This window comes from Camelus ferus, chromosome 30, assembly GCF_009834535.1.
Source record: "Camelus ferus isolate YT-003-E chromosome 30, BCGSAC_Cfer_1.0, whole genome shotgun sequence".
NCBI classification, from domain to species: Eukaryota; Metazoa; Chordata; class Mammalia; order Artiodactyla; family Camelidae; genus Camelus; species Camelus ferus.
The window spans coordinates 19,620,599-19,644,230 of NC_045725.1; the positions used below are offsets into that span (position 1 = coordinate 19,620,599).

Consider the following 23,632-nt stretch of genomic DNA (forward strand, 5'->3'; position numbering starts at 1 on the left):
AGGTTCACACATTCCCTGTTGATGCGCATGGCAAGCGATGACCCATTTCTTCTTCGCCCAGCTTTCCACCAAATACTGCTCCTTTTCCATCACCTTGGATGTCAACTTTCTGTTCTTCAGAGAGGGCGCGCCTGGATGTCGATGGCTGGTGCCCTCAAGCTGGAACCTTCGTGTAGAATTCAGGATCCTGTCTAGTTGGAGAACCACACAGGTCCAAAACTAGAAGTGGAGTTATCAAGAGGAGGAGGGAGGCCACCGTGGTCCCATAATTGGCTCCTCTTTCTGTGAGTCTTTGGGAACTCCTGCCTTCACATCTTTGTGTTCCTCAGCCTCTCGGAAGCACACGGAGAAATTCTGGAGCCCACACTAGGTGGCAGCATGGTCTACTGGTCATGTGGGGAGAGCTGAGGCCCCAGCAGCCAGAGCCCACCAGGCTCAATCACAGAACACACACACGCACGCATGCACACACACACACACAACTTCTCAAGGGTCCCAGCTTCTCCAGTGTCCTCTCTGACTGTACTTTACCAGGCACCGTGGGTCCCAATACTGGAAAAGTCACCTTAGGGCAGTAGCAGTCCTTCCTCCCGCACCGTGGGTTTCTTCAAACCCCGCAAAAGGACTTTCACCCCGCACAGCCCCGTTCCTAATCTCCTCTGAATACCTGTGGTTTTATAAGGTGAACGAGGTTTCAGTTGCTTTCTATTCACCCGGTGAGCTCCAACAAGGTCCTCGGGGTTCAGTCCTTGCCATCCTGCACCCTAGATGTGTTTGAACCTGCCCACTTCCCTCGCCAAACTGAATATTTCATTTAAAAATGCCTGCCAGTCCCAGCCAGGTTTGATCTTTCCATCTGGAGAGGAAAAGTCAAACTCAAAGAGGACCTTTGCTCAGATCAGGGATTCACCCTACAGTTTCCAAGTCTTGGGGAGAGGAATCTGATGACAGCATTTGAGAGCTGAATGAGAGCTCAAAGTTCATAAAAGTCAGTCAATCTGGTTTGACAGAGAAGGAAACTGAGACCCCAGCAGTCTAAGATTTGCCCAAGGCCACACAGCTTGTTAGAAGCCACGCCAGGACTGAAAGACTGATTTCCTGGCACCCTGTCCAGGATCTTTCCCGACGCTCTCTGTGTGATTTATAGACGGTCATAAACATACAGCAGATGGAACCTCAGTGCTCTCTGCGCTGGTGTGCCTTCCCCCCCACGGCTGCCCTCCCCGCCCCGCCCGGGCCGCCCTGGCCCCCTCAGGCCAGCCCAGCCTGGACACCCCACCTCTCTGCCCCCAGGGACAAAGAGAAAGCAGAGAACTGATATTCACTGGGAACACGGATGACAGATACAGAAGTGCTGAAATACTGCAGCTCTTCCCTTGGCATTTCCTCTTGACCAGAAGAAGGAAATACCAGAAATCTCCTAAGCCAGCCCATTTGGGCAATATTTTTTTTTTTTGTACTCACTATTCATATATTTCACATTTTTCTCCAAACCTTTGAGTGCTAATTCAAACCGTCCAGCCTCCAGGTCCCCCAGGGGTTCACCTATCACTAAATATGGTTGGTTTGCAAAACACACAGATTCTTTTCACAGAACAGGCTCTTCTTTCATGGCCTTCTTCAGACGCTGCGCCTTTTCCCAATTAAGCGATGGCCCGGCTTCTCTCTGGTTAGGATTACAAACAAACACCACCACCCTTCGCCTCTGCTCCAGCCACCCCTCCCTTCACTTTGACACATGGTTCTTTTGATCTCAACCCCAGACCATAGCAACAGGCTCCTAATTATTCACCAGCCATAAATCACGGCAGTAATGTGGTCCTTGCTAAGGAAAAGGAGTAACGTTGGGCCGTCAGAGTCTGGAAAACTGGGTGTGTTCAGTGTTTCCAAAAGCAAAGCAGTATGGGGAAGGAAAGCAGGAAGAGAAAAGATGCTTTAAATGTTTGTAGAAATAGTTCCTTTGATGTTAAACCCTCTCCCAGAGGAAGTCAAGAGTCTCAAAACTCAGTCTATATTTTTTCATATTTGGAGGAGTAATGCAATCCACAAACCCCGACCACAGGCAGGTGTCAGCAGGGCACCTGAGGGTGAAGACCAAGTACATTTCCAAGCCAACAGAGCAAATGGAATAAACCTATTTCTCTCCATCTACCTCTTAATTTTTGTTAATTTAATTTTAGCTACTCACTTATGGGAAATCTTTTTAATTCCTCCGTGACCTTATTTAATGGTCGTTAATCTGGTTAAATTTGACATTTTCACCAGGAAACTCTCTGGGAATCCCAAGTTATTTATTTTTTTTAATTTGGCCTGGGCCAGGATGAGTCTTGAGAGCTCAAAAATCCCAATAATGCCAGTAAAACCGGTCAGTATCGGTCTAACTTGTGGCCAGACTACGTGAATATAACACCATCTTGTTAATAAGGTTTGTGGGCTTCAATGAACTGGAGATCATTTGTTTATTTGTTTGTTTCAGGATGGGAAATGTGACATGAAGCCTAGAATAAGCTATAGACACACTTCCATTAGTAAATTCTTCCTCAGAAACAAATACAAAATAGGACAGATTTGTTTTTTCTTTTCAGTTTGTTACGTTAGCCACTCCACTGGCTGTAACATGTGGACAAAAAGGGGCTGGAATGAAATTGTGCAGTTTGTCTCTGTTCAACAAATATTTGTTGAAGATCTACTGTGGGCTAGCTCCCGGGGTGACAACAGCTGTGAATTCAAGAGCAGGTAAGATTAATACAATTATCGATCAAGGTGTATTAGAACAGGAGCGCTAGACAAATGCATAATCTAAAGCAGAGGTTGGCAAACTTTTGCTGTAAATGACCAGGTAGTAAGTATTTCAGGCTTTGCAGGCCATACAATCTCTATCAAGACTCCCCTGACTCTGCTGTATAGCAGGCAAGCAGCCTGTGGGAATAATACACAAAGAAGTGGGCATCACTGGGACCCAATCAAACTTTATTTAAAAACACAGGAGGGGGGCCCAGATTTGGCCCATGGGCTGTAGTTGGTAACTCTCAGTCTAGAGAGAGACATTGTTAAGTTTAGAGAAATTTACAAACCAGAATGATAACTCCAACGATGAGGATGTACAGAGGATTATGTGAGCTCAGAGAAGGGCAACTGGTCGCCTTGGAGAGTTCACAGCAGGCCTTCTGGGACAAGTCAAACTATGTTAAGACCCACAGGGTTGGTAAGAGTCAAACTAGTCAAGAGAATTGGGGAAGACATTTCAAAGCAAGGGAATGGCACATGTGACAGTTCAGAGGGTGGGAACCAGAAGAAGTTCTAGATCACTGGATTGGGGGGAGCAAGTGTGGAAAAGATAAAATAAAGCTGGAGTCATACAGCATTAAGGAACTCATCTGGAGGAAAATGAGAAGTCCATGAAAGATTTGAGCCAAAGCTCGGAGACCATGTTGCTTCAAAGAGACCACGTTGGCAATAACGTAGCAATTGTTTTCAGGATCTTTTTAGGAACCTCACTGCTTCCATATCAGAAGCAGCAAAGGCAGAAAAGGCTTAACTGCTTTTCTTCTACCTTTTCTCCAAGGCTTCTCCCAGGGCCAGCTGAATGCAGTACATGGAATTTCTCCCTTGGTATTTGTATTTTAATAGGGATCAAAGCTTTAGCTAAATAAATGAAGCTCTAATGGTAGAATGTCAGGCAACAGCCCATACAAGAAAATGATTTGGTTGTTGGAGAAAAGAGAAATTAGAGCAATCCCAGCCCCTTTGAAATCACACCACATGGTCACTTTGTTTTTCCACCAAAGCATAAGGTTCTACTTAGGGGTTTCTCTTGTGCCAAGTTTTCCAATTAATTTGCCCAGTTGGATCATCAGAAATAAAGAGATCTTACTTTAACCAATCATCAGTAATAAGACTGATGGTCACATGAGCCGCTAGAAATAGGGCACTGAGAAGTTTACAATATCATTTCTGTGATATTCTTCCCCAAAAGGCATCACCTCATTCTAATCATGAGAAAATGCCAGATGAACCCAAATCGAGGAACATTCTACAATATGAACCAGTGCTTCTCAAAAGTGCTTCACAAAAGACAAAGACCAAGGAATTGTCACTGACAGGAGAAGATGAAAGAGAAATAAACAAATAAATGCAACGTGGGGTCCTGGACCAGATCCTCAAACAGAAAAATGTCATTAGTGGAAAAACTGATGAAATCACAATAAAGTCTATAGTTGAGTGAGTAGTATTGTCCCAACACTACTGTGCTGGTGTTACTAACCCTGCCGCAGCTACGCTAACAAGAGGGGAAGCCTCGGTGAGAGGCATCCAGGGAATTCTATTATTTTTGCAACTTTTCTGTAGGTCTAAAATTAGATGAAAATAAAGTTGTTTTTTTTAAAAAAAGAAACAGATTTCTTATTAAAATAATCCTGCTGTATTCTCCCATTCTAGACAAAAAAGACTGATAGTGTGTGTCCATGTCAAGTTGTCAATTTTTCTGTTAATAACCACGATGATTGCCAATTAGCTTTCAGATTCTTCCCATCCCAGAATGCTATTCGCTCATGCATTTGGAGTCTCCCCTTCCATTTGGTGCTGACCGTCGCCCGCAGAAGCTCCCCCATCTAATGCCACCTCTACTTTTCTTTCCCTTGTGGCCTTGGGCCGGTGCTTACCCAGTGCTGTGTCTGTTTCTTCAGTGAGTAACCAGATGGTCCCCTGCCACCACTCAGGGCTTGTGGGGAGTATGAGAGAGGGGTCTGCACACTGCATGGCCGAGTTGTGTAGAGTAGAGAATCCTGGGTGGGGAGTCAGGAAACCAGGATTCCTGATCCAGCTCTTCCGTTCTCTGGTCCCCAATTCTTGGGTAAACTTCTTGGGTAAATTGCTAAATTCAGATTCCCCACCCACAAAATCAGGCCTTTTCAGGCAAGATGATCTAAGATCTAGTTCATTAATTCTTATACTCGCCTAGGCTTTGGAATCACCCAAGAAGCATTTTTTAGAATATTGGTGCCTGGCCCCACCTTCAGATTTCCTGCTTTAACTCCTTTAGGCTGCAGGCTGGGCACCCAGGTTTTTGGTTTGTTTGTTTTTAAAGCTCCCCAGATTAGTACTGACAGGTGGCCAGGGTTGAGACCCGCTGAGCCAGATGCTTTCTAAATTCTAACCTTCTAGGGCTTATCAAGAATTATTACTTAAACAAGATGAGTCAACAGAACCAGGTCCTGGAATGTATTATCCTACATCTGAAGGCATTCTGGCCATGGGTAGATAAGACTACAGTCAGAAGCACTTTCTAGGTTTTTCTTCGAGGCTCTGCTGTCTGTGGTTGTCTGATGTGTTATCACCTTGACTAATAAGTTACACAAAGAGCCAGAGTGTTTGGCTTGTGGGATATGCCCTGAAAGAGATGAAAAGCTATGTACAGACACTTTAGAACAAAGGTGTGACTTTTCCATCCTCACCCTCTCTGTCCCTGCTTCCTCTTTCTATCATCTCCCCATCTTCCTCCAGCTCCGTATTCCACCATCTATACCTCTAGTAGAGATTTACATTTAAAAATAAAGTGAAAAAGGCAGACATTGGTGAAGTATGTCTATTTGGGTGGGCTGAGAAAGGAAGAAGGAGAGAATTGCACTCTTTAAAAGACAGCAAGAACTTAAAGCAGGAGGAGCAAATCCAAATGCCCACAGGAAGGCCCCCCTGACAGGCAGACCATGGAGAGCTGGAGCCACCTGGGAATCGGAGAGCTCATGACCCTCCCCAAGGTCCCTCCCAAGGGGTCACTTTACTCTGCTCCAGACAGTCGTGGCCAGGGGCTTGCTGGCTCAGCCATGCCAGAACTTTTGATCTTCAAGAGAATTAAGAAACCCATAATGGATTTGTAAATGTTGAAAACTAACTTTTCAAATAGATATAGTGGGGAGGGAAATAGCTCAGTGGTAGAGCGCGTGCTTAGCATGCACAAGGTCCTGGGTTCAATCTCCAGGACCTCTGTTAAAACAAATAAATAGATAAATAAATAAACCTAATTACCACCCCCACTTAAAGAAAAAACTACACCAAATAGATATAAACACTATGTAGACCAAATTAAACCCTTCTACAGGCCAGATCCTGCCAGGTTACAATCTCTTCTTTAAAGGTTAAAAGTTATGATAAACAGAACTGCAGATGAAACTCAAGAGTAAAAGAGGTGTTTAGTGTCTTGTATTGTTTAATTTTGTTTAAGGGGTGGGTAGTAAATAGGAGCCTCTCCGTTGCCCTAAGACATGCTGGGCCCTCTCAACCTAGGCTGGTTGGGAGCCCACTGGGTTGGGGATGGGTAAACCAGGGCAGACGCAGCTCTGCCTTAGGTCACTGTGAACCTTCAGCCTTCATCTTTACTTACTCACATGGGGATGTGGTCTCAGACGACCACAGAGATCAATGCTAGAGGGACTGTTCCAGAAGCACATCTGAGAACGACCCCGTCCTCTTCGTGATGGGTTTTTATACTTTCCAAGAGTGAAAGGAAGCAAACACCGACCATTGTTCTTCAAAAGAGGAGATTATTTAGTGCAGGCGTCCACAGATCTCCGTTCACCAAGCGACTGCCATGCGCGTTGTATCCTGGCTTTGGTTAACCTTGCAATACTGCACCATGGTAAGCACACAGTGGAAAGAACTTACCTATGAGAGCTCTGGCTTCACCGCTTATTAACTGGATCATTTGGGCGAAGTAACTGAACTGCCTGAGCCTCAGTTTCCTTGTGTTTAAATGAATTTAACGACATCTGCTCTACTTACCAGCCTCACAGGGTTGGTGAGAGAACCAGTGTGATAACTTGGTTAAAGAACCTCACATGCCCGCAATTGTCAATGCAGAAGGGCAGGCTCTCCTGGAAAGACTATATCCACGTTTCTGGGCAGTTTGAATAATGGATTGGAACTACATTTTTATTTGGAAAGCAACACTCAGTGAAACCTTCAGGGTTGATTCTCACCTGGTGGCAGCTCCGCGTGTGCAGATAGGGCTGTGACAAATATTTAGATCTTTCCAAAAGGGGTAAGCTTTTGAAAAGTTGCGTAACACTTGTCTATGTAAATACAAGGTCTTAGTTCTTTGATTTCCATTCTACTGAGCACTCTTATCTGCCTTGTGTTAACAAAGAGGTGCACACTATAAACAGGAGGCAAAGACGGCTTCTGTTGCTTTAATCTGGTGTTTTTGTTTGGCTGATTGGTTGTTTAAAGCAAGTTTTACACTTAAAACCTTGAACCTGACTCTCCTTAGTGCCCCAATCCTTTGAGAGACTTCAAAGGAAGCCTGATAGAAAGAAGGCATTTGAGCAGGTAATCCAAAGGACTGGCCATCACACGAGAGGTTTATTTTATGTTACGTTATCTTATTTGGGAGAGAGAGCTTTACGAATTTCATCCTCAGCAGTAGAAACAGTTTGGTTGGCTTGACTGCTGCTGTGATAAGCAGAGCGCTCCTCGCCGCTTTGCATGGGGATGTTTACGCATGGCCAGGGAGGCGCTGAAGCACTCGTCGTTAACTCACACACCTACAGATTTCATCAAATCCCAGTGAAAACAACCAGCGCAAAGGTTCAGACTCTGAGTCACACTTCAGAGATCTCAACCCAGTCTCCACATCAATAGAGCAAAAATGAGAACGTTACTTCTGTGTGAAATATAATGTTTTTACCTGCCTTTGTCTTTCCCTAAGCATTTGTTTCTCCCTGTATTTAAAGGAGAATTTGCTATGATGAGAATCATTTTGGGGGAGGAAAACTAGGTAAATCTGGGTCCTCTCTGTTGTTTCCAACTTACATGTCTGGGGACAAGGCATCTAATCTTTTCTCCATTCTGTAAAATGGAGATAAACCTGCAGTGATTTTTTTGAGAATAAGCAGACAATATACATAAAACACATGGAATATCACACTACATGATCCATAAATAACCATTAATTTCACTCTGACCTTTTTTTTCCTAACTACTCATGGGCTTCTATCTCATTTTGATTCTCAATTCTGTTTCTCAAATTTCAGACGTAGGAGGGCTTGGCGGTAGAAGTAATCCAAAACAAGACTCCTTTTATAGACTAAGAAAGACACTGGGGGCCAGAAGACTGAAGTGCTTTTCCCAAGATCACACAGAGAGTCTCAGAGCCAGAACCAGCCATGTTTCCTGGTTCCTAGATCAATGATCTCTTCCTGAAACAATATTTAACCATTTCTTCTATTAATCAGCAGAACTAATTTCAAGCCTGCTTTGCCTAAAATTATCTGTAAGACCATGAGATAAGTAGTTAATTTGAATTTTCTGTTTACCAACTCCGGGATCCCCTCAGTCCCTGCAGTTTCATCGCACTGCTATCTTCGGTGTACATGCCAATGAGAAGATATGTATCAGAGGCTGGTTACAGTAGCTACTTTCACAATAAACTATGCCTAGATGATCGACAGCATGAGCCAAGACTTTCAACCTATCACAGCCACAGACCCTTCTAAGGACTCCCGTCCACAGCCACTGCTGAGCAAGACTGCCCCGGGGGCTTCCTCCCTTATTCTTTGGCCACGGCTCTCTACTATGGTCTGGCCTCGGCTGACAGGAGCGAAGGCTGGGCACCTGACCAAAGGCAAACAATGCATGGGCTTGCTGGCATCCTAGAAAGAGGCCTAAAATGAAAGCTTTAGCCAACAAAGATAAAGATGGACAGAACCAATTAGAGTGACTTTCGGAGGAAGAAGAACCAATTAGTGGCCAACAAGTGCTATAACCCATGCTTTGGTGAAATCACCACGATTTCAGCACTGTTCTATGGTGAAAGTGAAGAAAATTGAATCACTAATTCGTTATCTATCATGATGATGGTATGAGTGGAAACATAAAAACACAAACAACAAGTTCACAAAAAAACATAGAGCCTTGAGACTGAAAGACATTATCTTTAAGCTTTGGTCTGGATATCTTAACAAAGTGGATAAAGAATAACATCCAAAAATACCTAGAAACAGGAACAGGTAGATACCCTTATGCCTTAAACGTTCTAATTTACGGAAGTGTGATCTGTGTGTCAGTTCATGTCACTAAGGGTTTCAAACTTCAATCAAAGGCATCTTTCCTTTCCAGACAAAGCCCACACCATGAAAGATATTGCTAAACACCTTTAATATTGCCAACAACATTATCAAGAGAACCAAAAGATCTGCAGCAACATTTCATAATAGTAGTCTGAATATCTTAGTGATAAGACTCAGAGAAGCCAAACTGGTCGAGAGAGAGGTTGAGAAGGGCCAAAAGCACAGGATCCAAGGGCAGGTGTGAGCCAAGTGTTGTCCGTACGATACGTGACTTGGAAAATTTCATAATCATGGATCCAATTGTCTTCGTAATTTCATGAATAATGTCATTTAAAATTTGGCAGATGTTTCAAAATGATGATTCTTTCAAACTACCATACCAGAAGATGTCATTTGTAAATCAATTTGTAATGAAACCAGTAGCATTTTGGAAAGATGTTTATTCCAAGGCTCCAGATTTTCTCCACGTTGGCTTGACTTAGGCCTCAAATTGCATAGCCTGCTGGCCATTTTGACTGAAGCAGCACCTCCTCAGAGACAAATAGTGACTGTTTCAGTCCAGAGAAGATGTGCCTACATACAAGAATTAATCTGAAAAAATCTCGATGGATTCCAGAAAGCTCTTTGGAAATCAACTGGTGGAGAATTTTACTGTTTCTGTATTAATATTTTACCCCTTAATTGTTGCCCCCTCCTCTTCTTTTTCCACTTGGTTTCATGCAGAAATGACTGGAATATAAAACATGAAAAGAGGGTAATAAAATCATTTGGCATCATTCGGATCAAGCACCTGGTTGAGTTAAATCAGTTGTATCACTTCTCTCCATCTCCACTGCCAAGCACTAGTCCAGGCGACCAACCCCCTCACCTGGATTACACCTGGATTACGGCGGCAGCTCCCAGCTGGTCTCTCTGCGTCGCTTCTCACTCCTCCAGTGTGTTCTCAACAAAGAAACACAAATGAAGTGATGTTAATTGTATCACTTCACTCCTCTTCATTCACTTCATAAGCCCTAATCACAACTCTGCCATAGATTTCCACTGCATTAAGAATAAAACCCCAACTTCCCACTCTAGATTTTAAGGCCATCCTTGATCTGGCCACTGCTCCTCTTTCCAGTCTTGGCTCCCACTCCTGGAGTCGTAAACCTCCAATGGGCTCCTTTCATTCAGTTCCTGAAATGCATGAGCTTCCTCATGTGAAGGCTCTGCACATGCTATTTGATTTTCCTGCAGTGCTCTCCATCTCCTCCCTATTTTTTGCCTACAAAACTCTCTCCATCTTTTCAGGGTAAATACCACGTCTTTAAACAGGACTTGACCACCCACCTACCCTACCCCCACTTCAGACCCTTGTTGTTTACCTTTATAGTATGTATCATAATTTGAAATCATTCTATTCATTTACTATGTTTTATCCACAAGGGCAGACAAATGTCTGTCTTGCTGACTCTTGTGTTCCCAGCATCTAGCAGAATGCTTGGCCCAGGGTAAGTATCCAATAGGTATTTGTTGAATGAATGAAAACAAATGAATGATGTTTTCCCTCCTCAAATATTTGCCATCAACCTGATCTGAGAGTTGAGGATATAATGGCTGAATTTTCTAAAGACAATCTAGGTGTCCTTGTATTTCTTATATTCAGAAAGTGGCCCAGCTCTACACTGGGGCTGAGGGGCTAGACCTGCTTTCCTGTGGGAGGGGCAGAAGGTACCATCCATCTGATGGAGGCCATCATTTCCCATCATAAGTCATGCCTACACTCAGCTCTTTGTTGTCCAAGACTCAGTGTCATCCTGAAGAGATGGGAGAACAGGAGTACAGGAGAGTCCCAGGGAAGGGAGGGTGGTTTAAAGCAGTTTCCCTGGACTAGAGTTCAACAATTAAAATGCAAAAAGACAGCACAATGGCATATGGATACCCTCTGAGCTCCATGCAGTTGTTACGAAGACCTCAGATTGAGTTTGGGAGCTATTGGAAGAACTTGGAGCAGAGTGCTGCATTGAGCTGGGAGAACACTTTCAGAGCCTGAGAGAGCCTTCCATATTTCAAGGGCATGTTTGTGAACTCTCTTTTCCAACCCCCAACACTTTTGCACTTGGGGACATGTGACACTGAGCGCGATTACACAAGATATGAGTTCTTTCTCTCTAGTGGCTGTAGAGTGGGGTCTTCCATGGGAAATTCGTTTGTAAAGGGATATGTCATTCCATGTTTCTTATAGACTTAGGGGGCTGACACTGTCCATTGTTCCTTAGTGCTAAGCACCAGGAATTGCATGGGGGGGGGCACCTCAAGCAGTCCAGAGGATGCTGGGGGTTTTACTCCCTCTTTGGCCAACTGAAAAGTCCTCCTTCTTAATGTACCACCAGAGGTTGAATAGAGTTTATCAGATAAGTTCCTCCAGGGAAGACGACATGGTAAGACTGGACACCCAGATCTGGGGCTCTGAATTATAACCCAGATGTTCAGTGGGCGAAATAGCTTGAGAGAGTCCCACAGAAAAGTCCCTCGGTTTTTGTATTTTTTCACAAACTCCTCCTCAGCCTCACCCCCACATCTACCTTTGTTTGTTCAACCTTTCATTTATTGACTTTAAATTAAAAATAAACTTTAAAAACGTAACACAATAGAAATCCAGTGGCTAAGTGATCACGCAGCACTTGCCCTAAAGAATAAAACAATTAGAATCCAATCAGTCCTGATAACGTTTTGTTCTATGATGCTAGACTTCCCTTTGCTTTGACCCCTCTCCTTCCGGCATCCTGTTCTGGGACAGAAATGACACCACAAAGGCTTCCTGTGCCTGTCCTCTCCACTTCTGACCCCTCACTACATCCTCTCTCCAGCTATTTGGAGAGCAATGATTTGGTTCCTCTGGAATCCCTCCCAGTTTGTATTCTTGATGACACTCGTTGCTAATTTGGGACGCCAAAAATGCTGGGCAAAGTCTGGACTGAGCTCTTGTTCGCTGTTAGTCTCCTAGTGACTTGCTTATTAGCAAAATGGGAAATGCAGTATTTCCAGCTATTATCGGTTATAGTTTGTGGTGTTGTCCCTGCTCACTGCCATCCGCCTGACTATTCTGAATATCTGAAATAAACTGAATCCTTAAACTCTTTCAGGTGCTTTCTGAACGCTCACTGATTTTGAGAAGACTTTCTTGAGGTGTCAGAAATCAGTGTCCTTTGGGGCCACTGGGGAGAGGGTCCTCAGGATGGAGCCTGGGGTCAAGGCCACCAAATCAGGGACCAAGGAGGTACCCCCTGCTGTTTATTCTTTAGAGCCTCCCTTCCCTCTTTGAGGAGCTCGTGCCTGTAGAATTAAGATTTCAGCCTGTTGTGTAACAGCCAACAGCCATGCTTAATTCTGTGGTCTGCAGACCACTTAACACGTTGTCGCCAGTCAGAATATATTAAGTAGAAGTCATGACCATAATACCATAGAATAATAATTAGAAGAAGATGGGCCCCATCACCTTCACGGCACTCTCCTCCCAGTGTTAAGCCTTCTTTGGGTCATTCCAAGCCTTTCAAAGTGATTGAAATCCAAGAGATAACACCTTCTTTGCTCCGTGCTCTTGTGACAATCAAAGATCTGGAGAGGCTAGGAAGGATGGAATAACAACAGCCACATTAATAGTACCTGACAGTGACGGGGAACTTTTTATAAGTCACTTTGTAAACATTTTGCATGCACGGGCTCACTGAATTCTCAAAACAACCCTGTGGATGATGTAAGTTATGCTGTTATCCCTCTTTCAAAGATGAGCAGACAGATTTTAGAGAGGTTAGGTAACAGCTGGAATGATTAGGGAGGAATGGATTAGATTGAACATTCACTTAGGAAATTTTAAAGAACTTTTCTGAAGGTTCTGGAAGCCTTCTCCACAGGGCCAATTTCTCTTTGGCTTTGAGCTGGCAGAGTGGGAAGTAAGGGGCCCAGTGTCCCCGCTTGCTGCTGCCCTAACTTTGAGTCTGACTTGACGGCGATGATCTACTTAGTCCTCTTCCCAACTCTATGTCAGCCAGGATCTCCTGGTTCTCAGGAACCCCATCTCCCTGATCCCGGCAGTCTCTCGAAACAACAGCCAAGCTTCTTCTCTGTATTTCTTCCTCATCCTCTGGCGGGTTGGGGGGATGGCAACCATTCGGTCTGTTTGAGCTGGATGTCATCGAGACTTCTCTGAGCCGCTGCTATGGAGACAAAGCACAGGTAGCATTTCCATTTGCCACACTTGCTATTAAAAGACAGGCGCGGCTTGTGAGCCCAAGATGTTCAGTGAATCAACCTGGAACTTACCCCTTTTTAAAAATTCTAATAGAGGGTAATTCATGCAAGTTTGTTGGCAAGCCATCTGCCTCAGGGACCCAGCACAGGTTAGATAATTAAACTCAACCTGTTCCTGCATGGCTGTCTGACTTACCATCTACCTCGTCTCAGATTCCTCGCCTCCAAAAACCCACTCTCCAAACTGGTTAACTCATTGTTCCCCCCAGACACCTGTCCTGCCTTCTTATTTTTACTCCTGCCTTTCCATCCACCTGGAATGCCCTCACTTTCCTCTCCGTCTCCAAATCCTTCTCATTTGCCTCACAACATGTTCCCCCCTCATCTCACTTCACGATGATCCATCTTTCTCCCGTGAATTGCAATAGTAATGAATTCTATATAATTCAGCTGGTAATTAATCACACGCCGCCTTATGATATTCCTTCTATTGTTACCTTGAACTGTTATTTCAATCTTTTAATTTTAACATAACTGTTTCCATATGTTTGCCTTGTTGCCATAATTGGGATATAAGATCATCAAAAGCAGGAGATAGACTATGTGATTGCATCCCTTTTGGTCCCTTGGATGGGACTGATTTGCAGATTTTTTTTTTTTTTTTTTCGTTGTGATTTATTTGTTGGCCAGTTGGACAATCAAAATGATAAAACTTCGTCAGATTACTGTGGGAATAACAGAGTATGGTCAGTGGGTGACACACATGTGTGGGTGATTAGAGAATGTGATCCTAGGGTCCTTGAGGTGCATTTTAACCCAAAGAACTGAGGAATGGGTGGGAAAAGGGGAACCAGGCTTGTGGTCAAGAAGGGGGTTTGTGAAGGGCTCCACAGGCGAGATCTCGTCCAGGCAGTTTTCATTCTGTTCTCTCTCCTCCAAGTGCGGGCATCTTACCTTAGAAAAACACCCTCATAACCCCTTGCCTTGTCTTTTTCCTCTCGTCTCGAGCCCTCACAGAGACACAGTCTCATGCTTCCCCTGTGACTGAGGCATCTTCCTCTGCGCCTCAAGGCCAGGTACTTTGAACCCTCATCGTAGACAGAATTAAATACGCATATATAAGTAGTAATACCTTCGATGAATTTAGTTGATGTAGCAGACAGCCTCTAAGACGGCCTCGGGGACCTCTGACTCCCAGCTTTCGCGCATGCGTAGAGTCCCCTCCCTTGAACGTAGCCTGGACCTAGTGACATGTTTCTCATGAGTAGAATATACAAAAGTGATGGTTGTCACCTTCAAGAAATATGTCCTCCCCCACAAACCATTATAGTTTCTGTCCTGCTGGCTCGCTCTCTCCCTCTTTCTGCCTTCCCTCTGAAGGAATCCAACTGATAGACTGTGAACAGCCCTACAGAGAGGCCCACGCGGAAACTGATGCTTCCAGGACCTGACACCTGCCACAGAATTGGAAGCAGATTGTCCCCAAGTCGAACCCTAAGATGAAACCACAGCCCTGCCTGAGAGATGGCAGCCTTGGGGAAGACCCAGAACCGGAGAACTGAGCTAGGCTGCTGAGATTAAGTCCCACTAACTGTGAAATTATAAATGTTTGCTGTTTCAGGCCACCAAGTTTTTAGAGCTCTTCGTTAACCTGCAACAGATAACTAATATGGTATTTAGTTATGGGAAACCCTTCAGGAAAGGGCCAAGATCATCTGGACGCCCCTGATTATATTCACAGCATTTTCCTTCAGGGAGCTTGAAAAATAGGGATGGTTTATCTCAGATACAATCATCGAATTGACACTGAAGTGGTTGCTACGTCTCCTGTTTGCTGCCTGTCTTCATTACAGTGAAACCGGCTGATGGTTAGCAACATAGATCATGAGCTGCGCAAGGATTTTACAGCTAGATAAATATCTGGTAAAATAAACAGCATGAAATGAATCGCTCACCCAGCTCCAAATTTCAAGATGCCCAGGGAAGTCTGATATCCTCAGTGGCTTAGTCTCTGAAGTTCAGCAAAATTCAAATGGCTTAGAAAAGAACTAAGCTATTATTCCTCTATTTGTGATAATACCTTCCCTAGTCAGAATAAATCTCACTTGTTTAATGGAGGAACTGGGGCAGCAAACCACAGCCCGCAGGCCCAATCTGCACGGCTGCCTGTTTTTGTAAATAAGGTTTTATTGGAACACAGCCACGCCCATTTGTTTAGATATTGGCTATGACTGCTTTTGCGTTGCAATGGCAGAGTTGAATAGTTGTGACAGTCAGTGAAATCCACAAAGCCTAAAATATTTATCATCTGGCCCTTTACAGAAGAAGTGTGTTGATCTCTACTCAAACACAATGATGTGCACAGTGCATTAGAAGGAACACTCTTTCGATGGGATGTGAACTAATGTTACATGGAAAACAACGGGTTCTGTGGTCAAATGTTTAGGAAATACTGAGTTAAACAAAGCTGAACATGCTGCTTTGCAACAGAACTTCTCTGAGTCCTTAATAAATCTCTAAGAGGAGGACATGGAATACTGCATTTTTTAAAACTTTTTTGACCTTGGAGCACCTTGTTTCAGATTGCCTCTCGAGAGACTAGTGTCCAAGTCACAGAGAAAAGCTACTGTAGAGCTAGGAAAGCGGCGGTTTTCAAAGTATTAACTTGGTTTAAAGAAAAAAGAAAACCAAAAACAGAGTAGACATAAACATAACAACCTCTGATTTCTAAAAGCATCCATAACAATTTGAAAATACGCAGTAAGATGGTCTTACTGATCATGACCCCAATGTGAAATTGACATTGAGACAGACAGACGTCAGTGTGAGGCTGTGTGTTAACGGTGGGCCCTGTCTTTGCAGAGCCAGCCACACTCAGAATAACTTCAACTTTGAAAGGAGAGCAACGGGATATTCTACTTCAGTAGGTCTCAATTTTGTCCCACGGAGTCCTCACACTTTGCGTACATGCCTTGAGGACCATAATAGCTGGGAATTGAGGGCGATCTAGGTTTCAATAGCCAGTGTGATAAATGTGTTCTGTTACTCCAGAGAAGTCTGATATCATTAATCTAGTCCAAACTTGTGTTCTAGAAATGAAGAACCATGAAGAATGAAGATTTCTAGAAGACCAGAGAGCTCGTGGTCACAGAGGGTCAGCCCTGGATCCGTGGCCAAGGTTCAGACCTCTGTTATGACTGTCCTTTCTCTTACCCCACATCCTGCCCAAGGCCTGTGGACACATTTTGTGGCTAATTGTCCAGGCTTAGAGGCCCAGACCATAAGCCTGGGAAACCGCTAGCTGTGCTCACAACTCTGAATCAGCATGGGATGAGGAAGAGAACACCAGGAAGAGTTGGGAGTTCAAGTGAAGACAATAAATTATGAAGTATGACACCGATATAATAAATGCAGCAGGGGATGTTTCCTGTTGTCCCAGAACCGTGGCCAGGGCCCAAAGCTGAGCTTGGAACTCTTGGTGATAAACACTTCCCCAGAGGGCTTGCTAGAGACTCCATCTCTGAACTGTCCCAGGCAAATTAAGGAAAGCTGAGTTGAGGACGGATGGCTGGGAACTAGCCTTTGGTGAAATCCATGTTCAAGAGAGTCTTTTCTCTCATGTCTCTGTGGTCTTGGATTGTGCCTCTCTCCCACCAAAGCCAAGTAAGGTGGTCTCCAGGAGAATTACGAGGGATTACTGAAGATGACTTTGAGAAAGGGAGACTGGTGGGGTGCCTGCTGAGCTAGGGACCTCAAGTTCTCCCCTGGTTCAGCCACAAGAATGGGGTCTTGAGAGCTACTGGGAGAACGTGCTAGGAAACAAGAAGTATGGAATGCTGTCCTTTCTGTTTTCTACCATCTGCACAGGCAAGAGGAGAGAAGAGTGTTTATTTGATACATGCTGCCTGGCGTCTTTGGTGAGGGGGATATTTGAGTATAGACAGTCGTGTTCACGGGGAGGTTTCTAAAGGCAGTTGTACTAGGTCAGGAGCTCCAGTCAGCTGGCGTCTGTCTGGAAATTGGATGCAGCAGCCCCACTCCGTCTCAAGTCTCTGCAGACCTGGCAGACACGGAGGAGGACCCCAGTAGTAGAGAACTCTCACAGCTCCGTGTGAAGCAGAGTGGAAGTTAGGAAGACAGGGAGCCATTCAAGGGAGCCTCTGGACTGTTGGGAAACTCAAGACAGACAAGGGGTTGGAGATATTTATCTGCTCAAGCCCAAGACACAGCTGCCCTCTAGGTGGAGGCGGGAGTTCCCAGTGATAGAAGGGGCCAGAGAGAAGCTGAACTGTGGCCTTCAAAACACAAGCACGCATGCACACACACACGTACATGTACACCACCTGCCTGGAGGCCAACGCATAAACCAAGATCACCAGCATCAGAAAGGACCAGACTGAAGAAAAGCTAGACTTGGACACTTTCCTGTCGCCACACACTCCAGTCCATCTTCTCTTTCCCTCCTGACTGTGCCACAGTGGGCGCGCGGAGACCTCAGGAGGCTTCTGATGTCTAAAGGAAGGAATTCAAAGTGAGGGGGAAGGACGTAAGTACGAAGGACGGACTGCCAACCTCCAAGCCCCGAGAGCCACCGCGTGGGAGACGCAACAGTGTGGGGAGAAGCGGTGACAAGATTTGAGTTTGATTTGAGAATGAAGTATCAAAATAAATAGGACTGAGTGTTAAATAACAAAATGGACTGTTCTAATAACCGAAAGAGACCGGAAACTTGGAGGAGCTGGCCAAGTTGCTGTTAAGGGCGTGACTTCCCAGCAAAAAAGGTGGGTCAACATATTCCAGCTGAAGGGCTGTTATTGGATAAGGACAAAACTGTTTCATTTGTCTACCCATAACATCTTGAGACTCGCCCAATAAATTTGTTACATAAGATAAACACTTTGGACAGAATCTTAATGTTTTCATATTTCTAATGCTTTTCTTATAAGGGATTCTGAAGGCAACATGCCAATATTGTCCCCGTTCTGCAAATTAGCACACAGAGAGAATGGTGTTGGTTATCAAAGCCGCTCTGAGTCTATCCACAGCCTTCTGTCTGCTACGCATATCGTGAGGCAGCTGACTGCCTCTCAGACCCAAATGTGATCCGTTTTTAATTGGGAACAGAACTTTTCAATTCTTGAGCCCAAAACAAATTAAAAAGAAGGATGAGGAGGAGGGGAAAGGAGATGGAAAAAGTTCTGCTTTTCCCTGCATTTGAGAATCTATGATTTCTCACTAGTTTTTATCAGTACCAAGATCTTTGTTTTGTTTTGTATTTTTTTGTTTTTCTTTCTTTTTATCTTTCTTTTCTTTTCTTCTAAATTTTCACAGCTCTCTATTTAAGGCTAAATTTATCTGTTTTAAAAAATCCATCTGGCTTTTGTGGAATGGAAGCCCACACAAGCCTGCACCAACCATTCTAGAAGCAACAAAGAGTTATCAAATAGAACAAGTTTCAAGTGAAGGGACAGTAAGCTAATTAAGGGCTGAGTTTCTTAATAAGGAAGAAGGCACAGTGGAGAGCTGAGTGATGCCAAAAGACAGGAAAGTTTCAAGGCTAAAACTGTGAGAGGAAAAAAACACCCAGCAGAAATGAGTTGGCCAATTTTTCAGGCCCTTACGCTCAAAATAAATACATCTATTTCCATTTGTATCAACAGGCGAATGTAAATATCACTCAAATAATCTCAAATTAACATTAACATTAGAATGAAATATAAATAATTCTGATTATAAAGACCAAGTATACGACATACCAAAATATAAATATAATAAAACTAGAAATAACATTACATTACATTTATTGTTAAGAGAATGTCACTGGTTTTCTTCAGAAACTTCATTTTTCTGCCTCTACCAGACTTAAATTTCCTTCTTACATACTATTCTGGACAGTTTAATTTTCTTTTAACCAATGAATGAATAATGTCCAATAAAATACAAACTTCTGCAAGGAAATCATTTTGTTCAAATGATTCTGGTACAAATGAAATGCACTGTTATTTGGCTTTATTTTTAATATTTTATATCAAAGTTGATGAACAAGGAAAGAAAAATCACTTAGGAAAGATTACTATTTTCCCATTTATTGAAAAGCTTGTAGATTTAAAATGTATCTGATATATTCCTGCCGTATTTGCATGATCTGGGTGTGGTGGTGGGAAGGGGTGGTCTAGACTTGGGATGAAGAGGTTTGAAAGCCTTTTTCAATTTTGCTTCAAATCTGTTTAGGAAGCGGCTTTATCACATTATATACCTCAGTTCACTCCTCAGAACAAGAAAACTGTTGATAACCATAGCACGCCTCTAGGAAAAGAATCAAAAGCCCCTTTGCGAAATGTTCCTTTGATTTTCATATAGAAATGGCACGTTATAATTGTATGATATCCCAAAGTGAAATCAGGGTGCGGTGATGTTGGGGTATTTTTTGTTTTGGTTTTGGTTTTTAGTTGAACTAAAGATAAACAAGCAGCTCCTTCAAGATCTCTCACTTTTTCTAAAAATAGATTTCCTGGAGGGAAAATCAAATTGTTGCGAATTATAGAAGTGGAGAGAAGGCAGAGAGATGGATGGAGAATTTTGAGGAGGGCATAGACCAGAGAAGCTCAGACGGTTCAGTCAGCATTCTGTTAGACTATAACCCACAAAATGCGGCACCACTGCATCCTTCACAGCCATCTGCTGCCGCCATCATCTTTGATTCCCACAAACAGATTTCAAAAGTTGAATCTGGCCCTCCGTGAGTTTGAGAATGTTTAGCAGGATTTTCCGGATGGGCTCAGAAAAGCCACTAATTAGCTCACCATTCCTGCCTTCAGAAACAATCTAACTCTCATCCTTTCATTTAAGGCATAGCGTGGTCTTACAATTCCTTGTGCCTTTTCTCATCCTTCACAGGACCTGGAACAGAATCTGAATACGTATAGGAGACACTGCCATCCCTTTCTCTCCATCTCCATTTCCACCCCTATCCCCCAAAGCTTAACCACCATCAAGTCATCTTTCTACATCTGGATTATTGCAGCTGCCTCCTACTGGTTTCCTGTCCTCCACTCTGACTTCCCAGTAATCTCTTCTCCACAGCCAGAGGGAATGTAGTCAAAAGTAAATCAGAACAGGTTTCCCCTTCTTAAAATTTTCCAATGCATTTGGGGGGAAAATATCCAAACTCAATACAACAGCTGCTAAGGCATTATGTGTAAGTTAGCTATTGCTGTATAACAAATCACCCCAAAAACTCATTGGCATAAAATAACAACCATTTCTCCTGTTGTCAGTGGGATCTTGCTGATGTAGGCCAGACATGGCTGGGCTCATGAGTGTGACTGTGAGTTGGCTGGGGCTCTGTTTCATGTACCTCTCATTTTCCTACATGCAGACTGTGTGCTAATAAGCCAGATGTTAGTGAAATTTGTTTTGCTTTGTTTTGTTTTGTTTTAATTTACAGCCCAGCACAGTCTAGGAGTGGACTTAACCAATTAGGCACTGCCTAGTGCCCAAGACACTTTTAGGAGTCCACATAATTGTTTTAATTATATTTTAAAATCAAAAGAAAAACTTGAATGTAACAGCAATAAATATACAATAATGAATCCATTTGTATTTTGCCTTTGTACCAACACAGTTATAAAATATCATTTTAATCATTTTTATAGATGATTGAACATGCTAATAATAAATATACAACAATGAATTCATTTGTATTTTTGTCTTTATACCAATCCAACTGTACAATATCACTGTTAAGCTTTTTTTTTTTTTTATAGATAATGTGGCCCTGGAAGGTAAAAGTGCTTACGGTCACAAAAGCTACACTGCAAACTTGCATAATCCTAACTAATCAAACTAGAACCCTAGAGAACTGATGACTGGTCCTGTTTTTTCACTTCAGTAAGCCAGGGAGATTCATGAAATTTCAACTTCATCCCTAAAGAACAGGGAGCTGACTGGTGAGAGTTTCACCTACCCTTTCTGGAAAGGGGGGTCCCTGAGACACTGGGCGATTCCTCCCTGCACTCCTTAGCTTGCTCTGCCCTAGCACACTTGGATGTTTTCCTCCATCTAGGGACACAATTTTTAATCAATATTGTCCTGCAGTTGGTCTATTCCTCTGAGGCGTCCAACATCACCACCATGACCATGATTTCTACGTGGAGAGTTACTCTGTCCTATATCAAGTGCAGTGGAAGCCTCTTTCTATGCTATTTTCCAGGCAAAGTGAGTTCTCACTTTATTTACCTAGAAGTCCTCTTAACATTTTATTTACATGGAAGATGCATCGCCTTATCTATTCTACTAGGTTTATAGAAATCTAATGCTGGCAAAACATCATAAGCATCAGAGGGGACACAAAAATGGAACTTACTATTTGAAGAAGTGAAGCAAAACTATCCTTCACCTTTCAAGATAATTAGATTCAATTCAAAAGAACTTTTCTCATCTGGCATAGTCTTGCCCTTCCCATAGGAATAAATGTGCTTAGTAACCATATATCTATATTTTTAGTTATTCCATCCTTTTCCAAAGAAGCGATGCAAGTTTTTAGATCACTGCATGTAGTATTTTCCAAAGTTAATTTGTCTTGTGAAACTCTGAATTAACCTTACGATTTTAAAATTATTTTGACATAATTCTCTATTTTTTTAATAGGTCGTTCATTTCCTATTTCTGTGTGCCTCTTAATGACTATGTGAGAGCTTGGATTACCTCTCCTCTCTGGTTCCCCAAACCACAAATGGGAAAAACTGCCATCCTGTGATGGCCACGGAAGCTACCCAAATATTTTCACAGATTCTGTGATTTTTTTTTTTTTTCCTTGCTGAACTGGGAGCGAAACCTTCATGGCATTTTTACCCTTCCGGAATGTAGAATTCATTTAATATCTTCTCTGTTTACACGGATTTCTTGGTATTCAGTGTTCCTAATACCCATGGGGCTCCATAAAAATATGCCTTTTCAAGCTCTCCTTTTTGGGGGCTCCATGTGTCTCATGGCCCATGAATTGGAGAAAACCCTCCCTCTTTCTCAGCTCTCGGTTTGAATTGTTGTGCCCAAGATTTCCTGAGCTTGAGCCAGCCACCCCATTCCTCCTTTCCATCACACTTCTGAGCGTGATACTGGGGTACACCCCCAAACAGTGTGGGAAGACACTTAGGAGCACCCAAGTGTGTCCTCTGTAGCCCTCAGGGCAGGAAGCACAGGGGCCCCATTCGGGACAGCTCATCCAGGCATCACCTGGACAACAAGCTTGCTCTGAGCAAGGTGACCACTTCCTCCAACCTGTCTCCTTTTCTCGCTTCTAAGAGGGGATCCCTGACTTACCTTGTGGGACTAAGGCAATAATTCTCAAAGGGTGGCCCCTGGACTAGTACCATCAGCATCACCAACTTGTCAGAAATGCAGTCTATCAGGCCTTACCTCAGGCCTCCTGAACTGGGAACTCGAGGTCGTACCCAGTGATCTGTGTTTCAACAACTCTTCCGGGTGATGGTGACGCTTAAGTTTGAGAACCACAGGACAAAGACTTTGTGTGTGTGTGTGTGTGTGTGTGTGTGTCTCACAGGTGCATTTATTCATGCATAAGGGCAGCGGCACATCCACATGTCCCACGTTCCCATCCCACACAGCCAGACTGACATTCCATCCACGCAAAGCTGGTCAATGGTGACCGTGAGCAGGTGCAGGACTAGAAGCTTTCAAGGCTTTATTTCTTTTATTAGCAACTCCTGATTTAATAAATGACGAATCCCATCAACCCCATTCCTTCCCAAATTACCTGGTAAACTTGGGGGGAATCCAAACATCCTTAATAAGGCTTTGAATCATCTCGACATAGGACCAGCGGTTTAGGCAGCCCCAACCCACAACCAATGAGTGAAAAGGTCTAAGACTTGGTTTTCATCAGAAGTTAAACACAGGACCTGTTTGCTTCCCTCACCAGAGCCTTTGTGAAGTCTGTGCTCCCCGGTCTCTATTAGGTGGCTCTGCTACAGGTTCTCATTGCAGCCTCTGCCCTGGGGCACAGGCAGTGCCGGCAAAGGGCCATTGGAAGAAGCCTGCAGAGTCAGAGACAGCCCCTCCTGTTTCCTTTCATCCTTTACATTCCTATCTGTGTCACATTCACACCAATTGTTGTTCTCTTGAGCTTTTAATCCTCTCCCACTCTACAATATCAGGTGCTAAAGGCTGAAATGGCTACCCTTCCCAAGATGACTTGCATTTGAATGCAGTATCCTAAAGGCCTAATCACCGTCATTATCACCTGCATCCATCAGGATATCTAGGTTATACTGTGCTAACAAACAGCTCCCTAACCTGAGAGGGGTACAGCCATGGAGGAT

At 43.6% G+C, this 23,632-nt stretch overlaps 1 pseudogene; it reads right to left on the reverse strand.

The window, feature by feature from the left end:
* Positions 1–22,849: 22,849 nt before the first annotated feature.
* On the reverse strand, positions 22,850–23,117 carry LOC102509828 (annotated as a pseudogene).
* Positions 23,118–23,632: the final 515 nt, after the last annotated feature.